Source organism: Aythya ferina (assembly GCF_964211825.1).
Source record: "Aythya ferina genome assembly, chromosome: 3".
Lineage (NCBI taxonomy): Eukaryota > Metazoa > Chordata > Aves > Anseriformes > Anatidae > Aythya > Aythya ferina.
In genome coordinates, this window is record NC_140298.1 from 6,258,026 (window position 1) to 6,266,909 (window position 8,884).

Genomic DNA, 8,884 nt, shown 5'->3' on the forward strand with positions numbered 1-8,884 from the left:
AGATTTGTGCTCTTTGTTTTAATGCTTCCGGACACCAGTCCCACTGTTGGCACAACAACTTGCAGAATTAATTCTCCAGTTGTGTGGCTGGCTGGCACCAGCAAAGGTCATAACTCTTCACTTAGCAAATGTTACTTTACATTAGTCAGTTGTCAGATATCAGAATTATTTTTGTTTCCTGACAGCACTGTTCCTATTAGTTTATGTGGCCTCTGCAAAGAGGTCTGTCCCCATTTATATTCACGTCTGCATGAAGCACTTGTAAGCAAAGATTTGCATTTAGTTTACTTTTAGCTGAACCCAATTTTCACAATGTTCATTAGTGCAGTAACTACAGCACTGTCTTGAGCCACTCAGACAACCTTACAAATGGTGCTCACTACATAAAGTGCAACTGCAGCGTCATTTATTTCTTCGCTTAAGCACAGGAAAAAAAAAAAAATCCCTTTGACTTAGCCTTCCAAATGCCTTTGTTTTTAATACTGCTCCAGGGTCAGTAATTGTGTGCCTCATAGGGGAGGCCACCTTCTTCCCCTGCTTTCTTTGCTCAGGTGCCAACCTTTGTGGGTTTGCCTGCTGCTTTTGCCAGGACAGCAGCCACATGCAGACCATGCTCCACTGCCCCAGGAAAAAGAAATGCATCTCCATCAGAAAATTTTCAGCTTCTCTAAGAAAAGTTTGGGAGTGTTTGTCACATTACTTTCTGTACCTCTTTCTCATTGCCACAAACAAACTACTTCGTTTGAGTCTTCATATTGTCATAAAAGCACAGCTCAGGAAAACAGTGAAGCTGAACTGCAGTGTTAAAAAGTAAACTAGGAAGTTAGTGTTACACCAAGAGCTTGGTCTTGAAATCAGCTCTGGAAGGTGGTGAGAGAAGAGAGCAGTGGGTTTGTGCTTATTAGATTCTCTCTCTTAGCCAAACTGCATTACCCATAAATAAGCTTAGATCTGCTTCTTTTTACTTTCCTTGAATTTTGCCGTTGCATGAGAACCTCATAACAGAGCTGCAGTAATATGATTAACCCGTAGTTAATTACTATGGCATTTCAACCCTACTCTGTGTGTGCTCAACCCACTATGGTCAACCACAGACCTCTGATGCTCAGGAATCAGACTCCTGCCAGACACACTGCAGAAGAACATCAGCGTTGCATGTCTGGATGTGGTAAGATAGTCCATAATTATGGACAGTAATCAAGAAAAACCACAGCAGACTTGGCATTAGGGAATAATTCAGCACCCAAGAGCCCAATGAAAAAAATAACTTATCCTCAGCATGCTGCACTGCTTCTTTTGCCATCTTTGTCCTTCATTTCCAGGGGTGTTATCAGGATATGAGTTTTAGTTTTGTAAATGCCCATTATTAGCTCATTTCTCCAAGCAGTGCAGATTAGTACTTTCAGATCCCCAGACTTTGAATCTCCAGCTTTAGCCTCTGGAATACCGAGCATATGTTTTTTTGCTTTTTTTTTTTTTTTTTTTTTTTTGAGGGGCAGGGATATCTCCCCCCCCCCCCAAAAAAAAAAAAAAAAAAAAGAAGAGTATGTTTGGTTTCAGTATATTATATGATGCACATTAATCTATCAAAGTGAATGAATGACTTAACTTCACCTTAACTCTCTGTTAGGATCAGGGTCTCTCTGTTACAGATGGGAAGAATAAGGCAGGGTAGAGAAATCTGCTACAACATACACATGCCCTTAAAAAAAAAAAAAAGCCAAACACCCACACACAGCACAATAAAAACCGACCTCACCACTCTCTGCTTTTTATACACCATAATCACAAAAGGACCTCTGGAAACTGCACAGACTGTCCAATTTCCCTTAATTAAAGTTAGGGCACATTCTTTCAATGAAATGAGACTAATTAGGGTTTATCAGCCGACTATCACTAAAACTCTGTGCTGCTGTAGCTGAGCTGCCTGCCACACACCACATGGGGTGACAATGTGGTTCCCCAGTTAACTGGATATTAACGCAGTGTGCATTGCCGTGGGATTCTAGATGTTACCAGAAGGTAACAGCTCACAACTCACTAGCAGCCAATCTGTGCAATTTTCTTTGATGCACCTTATTAAACGCCTACAAGGCAGTCAAATGAGTTATCAGAAAGAGGAGATTTCCCCCACCAGGTTCAAGTCCTGTGCTTCACAAAGTTTTACTGCTATGACAGATGAGTTACTACCAGGCAGAAAGGAAAACTTTGTTCTGAAATGCACTAGCCCTGAGCAGGGAGGGAGGAAAAAAAAAATAAAAAAAAATAAAAAACAGCTCAGTCCCCACAGCAAAGCCCTTTGACAAGCACTAAAGAAAAGAGACCTACACCATTGGCTTGGCTGAGGTCCATCCAGCAGACAGAGGTGGTGAAGCACCAGCCCAAGAGCTCTGAGAAGGTTCTAGATGCCCAGAGGTGACCCCAGTTAGAGCCAGCAGGTGTGGCTGAGCCCCAGGTGAGGCTGTTCAGGGTAACGTAGCTGTCAGTGCCCTCAGGGTCCTGGCTTGCTGCTGCAGTTGCAGGCCCAGGACATCTGTAAGAAAGCAAGCAGAGGCATGGACTGGTGGCAGAAACTCAGTGGCAAAGGGCTGTGAGCTGAGCCTGGTGTTAGGGAGAAACAAACTGTGCTCTAGTGGCAAAAAGTTTGGTGTTCTGGGGGGCTTTGCCTTAAAGCTGGGCCTAGGAGGCAGGTCTGTTACTTTTATTTGTATCTGGCCAGATAACTCAGAAGTGCCTCTCCAGAGCTCCAGCTGGCATCAATAATTGCTTGGGCTCAGGAAACCTTTGGACTAGTATAAGACCTCTGCATAAAAGTGGCAGCTCCTTGCACATGTACAAAGTGCTCTGAATGTTGGAAAGCAAAACTGCTTTTATGTTATTAAAATTCATCAACACTCATCACCCAATCTTCACAAACGTCACTTACCTCAACAAAAAAAAAAATTTCCACACCAAAGGTCAACATATCATCACACTGCCAAAAAGGTGAAAAGTTTACAAAATAAATTGTACAAAACAGGATTCCTATCTAGCTTACAAGAGACAGAAACTCTTACAGGATGTCTCCATCGAGCTTCCCATCTGGGCAATGCTGAGCCTTAGGTATTACCTCAGCCTGACTTACCTCAGTGACTGTGGCACCTTGCTTCTGAAGGAGATAAGTCATTTTGGTGGGGAAGTCACTCCACAGTGAGGCGGCTGTGTTGACCTAGCACACTGCCCTTTCACATAAACCTGTCTTTAAGCATCCCTTGCTCTGAGGGATGAGGAGAGGGAAGGGAAAACTCACCTGGAGTTAATGCCATATATCATATAAAGAGGTGAAGGAGAGACAACTGACAGACAGCCAATATGCTTTAGCTGAAAAAGGAGAATGTCAACAGCACAGAAGTAGTATTTTCTCTCTGGCAATCCCTTGATTAAAGTAACCTTTTCTTTTATCTACCTGACTCGAATAGCTTGTTCTGAGTGCCCCTGTGTTTGACCCCACTCTGTGGGGATTACCCCGTTCCTGACACACTGGAAATCACACATGCTGTTTGTGAGCTCTCCTAGAGCACTGTGTGCCTAAATGCTTGAGCAGTGATGCACGCTGCGCACGCCATGACAGACACTGAGCTTTAGACAGGGACTAGCCCTGGCCTGCAGGCAGAATAACCCAAGCTGCCTTTTTGCATGGCAACTTCCCATAACTGTTTTAGGAGAACAAATGTAAAAGGAAGAGATGGGCATCAGGGCCGCCTCCTGCCCAGGCTCCTGGCTGGAACGGGCAGGGGGTAAGCAGCGCCCAGCAGGGTTTGTTTCAAGCACGCATGCCATAGTACTACAAAAAAATACTTTAATGTGATAGATTAAATATCTCTCTATATATCTTTGGCACTGCGAAGAGTTTACATTAACAAAAAGAGCAAATAAGCCATCTTCTGCTACACATTTGTACAATGCACTGATGCAGCACCTAATCCAAACCAAATCCTGCGAAACCTCTGACTCCATCTGTTTCCTTCCATCCTCTCCTCTGGGCTTGGCTCCAGCATGGTTTTGATCTGTTTGCTCAGCCCCCTTTCCCTCTCACCTGCCACAGCAGGAGCAGTAGGGCAGGCCTAACCCCATGTATTTCCATGGGGCACTGCTGATGCTCAGCTCGGCCCTGGACTGTCTCAGATGGATGGTTTGTCTCCAACACTATCTGGTTCATGGCAGGCCTGATTTATCAGCCAACCAGATTTCATGGTGTCTATAGAGCCTATTTTTGGAGAGAAGGCTGCTAGCTTGGACAAAATATTAAAGTATCTTTACATTTTTTCAGCTACTCCTTCCTTTCTGTCTCTCCTCACTCCTTGTCCATTATGACGTCCCACTCCAAGAATCCAGCATTAGGCTCAGAGTAACATCAACAGCAAAAACTGCAATATAGAGACTATCCATTATATATATCCTTTATATATCCATATCCATCATCCGTGGCTCCTCTTTGGAACCTTACTCACTCCCATCAATTCTGGTGTGAGTGATTAAGGACTGCACCATCAGTCTCCACTGCTTCATAGATACTGAAATATTATTTGGAAATTAAAATGCCTTTTTTTTTTTTTTTTTTTGGTGACATAGAGAAACAGGAATACTTCCCATTGCAAACAGTCCTCTAAATCTTCAGCATCAGCCTGGGAGAACTTCAGTTATGTCTCAATCTTTAAGCTACACCGAGAAGTGGGAATCTTGTGGCTGATAATAGCTGAACCATTATTTTAAAGATAAAAATGTTTAATGTACAATAACGAGTCATGTGATGAATATCCAAATAAACAACATTTTCTTCAGTTTTACATTCCCAGAAGCATAGAAATTAATGGTCACTCTAGCTCAGGAATCAGTCAATTACAGTGCCATACTCTGTAAGAGTAGATTTTATTCCAAAAAAAAAAAAAAGAAAAAGAAAACTAAGCTTAAAAATGCTCAGAGACACTTAGTGGTTTCTGGTCACTACTCTGAATTCAATGTACCTTCACTCCATTAGAGCTACATCAAAAGAGATGCAGAGCTTACGCTTGTATTTAACTCTAAGTATAGATGAGCTATCTTGCCATTTCAGAAATGAGGGACAGGAAAAACCAAGAAGGCAGGCATAAAGATTTTTTTCCATGGGAGTGTGGGAGGATTAAAAATAAATAAAGACTAATGAAATTATCACAGTTAGGAAGCTTCTGAAATGGCATGCGTCACCTGGCTCCTCTCAAACATGGAGTACTTCTTGCCGTTGCAGCAATCAAAAATGCAAATAGCTTTTGCAACCAAATCAATGGTGGAGGAACGTTTTGGTGGACAAACATTTCTTGGACAGCAGCTTCTGCTGATAAAGAGCAGAGCTGCCCACAGGGAAAACAGCAGGCAGGAGCAGGAAGCAGCCATGGTGAGCCATCCTGCACCCACCTGGTTCATTGTATCTGCAGCTGCAAACACAGGCACCCACTATGGTGGGGCTTCATTCTTGCGTCACTGCCTCCCAGAGGCAATGGCTGAAAACGAGCCACACACTGGAGCATGTGATAAATAATTCTGCTAGTTAATAGTGAGGAACAATGCCTGTTAAATGCTTTGTAAATATGCAAAAGCAAATAACGTGCTCATATAGAGGTAACAGCAGGTGAAATCATCCTTGATATTACATCCAAACCACTTTCTTTCATGGCATATATGACTGGAGATTTATAGCTATGTGCTTAAGTGTGCTGTCAAGAATGTAAATCCATCCTGAAAATGATGGGATATTCCAACCATAAAAGTAAGGCAGAGCAATGAGGTGAGACCCGAGGAGAAGTCATTGACATTTCTTTTTTTATCCTTCTTACTAACAGGCAGGGAGCTACATTTTGTTAAAAGAGATACATGTAGTGTAACACCAACTAAGAGAGCTGTCTTGCAGAATGTCAGGAGGCTGATGAGGGCTGTGTGCAGCTGAGGTCTGCCTAGGTTGCTCCTACCTCCTGCCCCAGGAGCTGGTCCAGCTGACCAGGAGTGGGACTGAACCCCGAAGCTCTCCTCTCATTAAACCACACCCAGGATAACACTATATTCAATCTCCAAGAAGCGTGCCATTTCTTGATTTACATTAGCGAGTGTTTTGAATACAGGATAAAAGTCATACAGATGAAAAATAGTCTTGTTTGTTTCAAATATAGGTAACAGATAATCAAGGGAGTTTTTAGTGGCAGAGAAATGAGTTACAAAGAAAGGATCGTTTGTAGAAGAAGCTGGTACCTGAGATGCCAGAGGTGAGGATTTTGTTTTCAGCCTGTTGAGTGACTGCAGAAGCGTCAGTTACGGTGATGGCCTGACAACATCATATTTGTGTTACTGAAGCTTGCCAGAGATTCAGCACAGCAGAGCTTTGCCCAGCAGCTTTCAATACACTGTTTTACCTATTCATAAGCAGGAGTTAATGATGAAAGTTTTGCAAAATATTTTGAGAGATTAGGAGGAAGGCTTTGTTCATCTTTTATTAAAGCCTAATGAAAAGCAACCCTGTAATTTTAATAGGTAGGATCAAGCCCTGATCAATTCATTATTTGTAACGACACACAAGACAAGATTAAAACTGGGTAACTATAGAAACATTCAAAAACTAAGTTTGCATATGTGGGGAAATCCCAAAAGAATCATAGGTTTAAGAAACAAGATTCTAGTAGTCCAAAACTGTGTTGTTATGCTAAAAAAACAATTTCCCAAGTACATATTATGAGAATATTCATTTTGCTTCTAGCCCAGCACTAAGGATACTATTTTCCTAATAAAGAGATGTTGGAGGTCCAAGGTACATTTCTCATAACTACAACCAGAAGCATGTATTTTCTGAAAAGGAAAACCAAACATGTTATTTACCTACAAATACTGCAGCACATAGATCAATACAGAACAGCAGCATACCTCTCCATTACCACTCAAAACAGGTTGTCTTATCTAGGACTGCCCTACCCCTGTACTGGGATTTTACCTGTGATAAAGAGCTTCCAACTGCTGGGCCAACTGACTGCCTCTCTGCCAGCCAAATGTTAATTACCCTCATCTGAGTCTCATTTGCTCCTCCTTTTCCTTTCCATGCTGAGTAGCTGTCTGCTATTTTGCTGTTTGAGTGGTGTTAATTGAACTGACTTCCTAGTAAGGTTGCTGTCATTTGGTCATTGCCACCACACTGCGGCTGCTGGGTTCAACTATGTGTTTCCTGAGGCTGAGCCACCTTTGCAGTACCCTGCCTTAAGCATTGCTGATTCCAGCTGATCCAAAACAGGCAGTATCGCATACTTTAGGGGTTGTTTCCTCCAACCTGCAACCCAGGAGGAGTACTGACAGGTAGAGAGATGAATTGCTGCTGACTGAGCCTCTTTCACAGGGGTATGATGTGATCTAGGAAGTGATCACCGCAGACTGTGTGCTAATAATTCATCAGAAGAGCAGGATCAGTGTCTTTTCAATTAACAGAAACACTGACTGCTGCTAGCCTGGGCTGGTCATAACAGAGCATCACCCAGTAAAAGTAAATCCATAGTACAATAAACATGGATTTACAGAAGTAAATCCATTTACAAAAGTAAATTCATAGTACATTTTGTTAGGCAGGAGCTCAGAGGCCTGCTAAGAAGTGCAGTAATGCTGAGAGAATAAAGCAACAGCAGGAGAGCTCTCACCCTTCCCATTAGGAAGCTGATCCACAAACACAATCTGATAAAACTACCCTGGCCTTTTGGAAGAAGAGTATTTTGGGGAGCATTTTAGGGTGGAAACATATCATGAACTGTTGGACGTTGCTGGTAGACTAAAATCCTTCAGATAGAAAGGAAAAAAACAGAGACTGTGGGCTGGGCTCTCATCTTGCATGGCCACGTATTCTGAACATGCTGCTCTGCTTACATCTCTGTGTCCCTTGGTTGTTATTTTTCTGCCTCCAAAGTTTTTCCACATTCTCAGTGAAAGCAGTATGAATCATTTTCAATCAACAGAATATCTTCCCGAGAACTAGAATTTAGAGGAAAATTAGTCAAAGTTCTTTTTTGGTTCCAACGTTGTATGAACTAACTGAATGGTAACAAAAATTATAGAAATAAGGTTCCAACAGCAACATAGGCTTTCTGAAGTATCTTAAATAGTCTAAGCTGTTTTACAATGCTCTTTTTACAATGAGCACATTTCCTAAACAACAAAGCTGAGTAGTAGAAAGCTGTATTGTATGTATCAGCATGCAACAGACCGTGGTTGAAATCTTCAGTATAAACCCTGGCTGGAGCAGAGGAAATCAGTCGAAATTTTGGCACTGATTTTAACAGAACTGGGTTGTCAACTTGAACATTTCCACTTTGTGGCTTCTGAGATGCTTTTTGTAGGGAACAGAACAACTTTAAAAGCTGTGGGGATAAGCTAAGCTCCTGTTTGTACCTGCCTGGCCTTTAGCTTCTGAGTTCAGTCAGCAAAAGCTGTGTGCACTTCTGAAAATCAGAGCTGCCACAGCCCAGCTCCTTCCCACTGACGTAGTACTGCCATCCAGGGCAATACTCCCATCCCAGGCTGGCTGAAAGCTTGAACTTTTCAAGTACACCCTAGTTAGAGGAAAACAAAAACTTCTATTTCAGAATTGGAACTCCCTGGCAAGGCTGAGACGAGCAACAGTATCCTGTTGCCCTGGGCTGAGTGTTGCTTCCCTGCAGCACAGCAGACTGGAGCAATTACCAATAACAATGGAAGAAGCAGGAGAAAACCAGCAAAGTGAAGCCAAAGGCTACAGTGAAGCGAGTCAGGAGGGAAAATCCACTAACAGATGATTAACAGACTTGCGCAAAATGAAATTTATTCTTATGCTCTTTTTCTTTTACAGCAGGAAATTGATAGCTCACTG

General features: G+C 42.4%; 1 long non-coding RNA gene across 1 annotated transcript in view; it reads right to left on the bottom strand.

Annotated features, from left to right (window-relative positions):
* LOC311433883 overlaps positions 1-7,009 on the bottom strand; it is a 31,131-nt gene extending 24,122 nt beyond the window's left edge. The window contains exons 1-2 of the long non-coding RNA XR_014691040.1: positions 6,884-7,009; positions 2,329-2,533 (exon numbers count right to left, since the gene is read on the bottom strand). This is a non-coding gene — a long non-coding RNA (uncharacterized lncRNA). The remainder of the gene's footprint in view (positions 1-2,328; positions 2,534-6,883) is intronic.
* Positions 7,010-8,884: the final 1,875 nt, after the last annotated feature.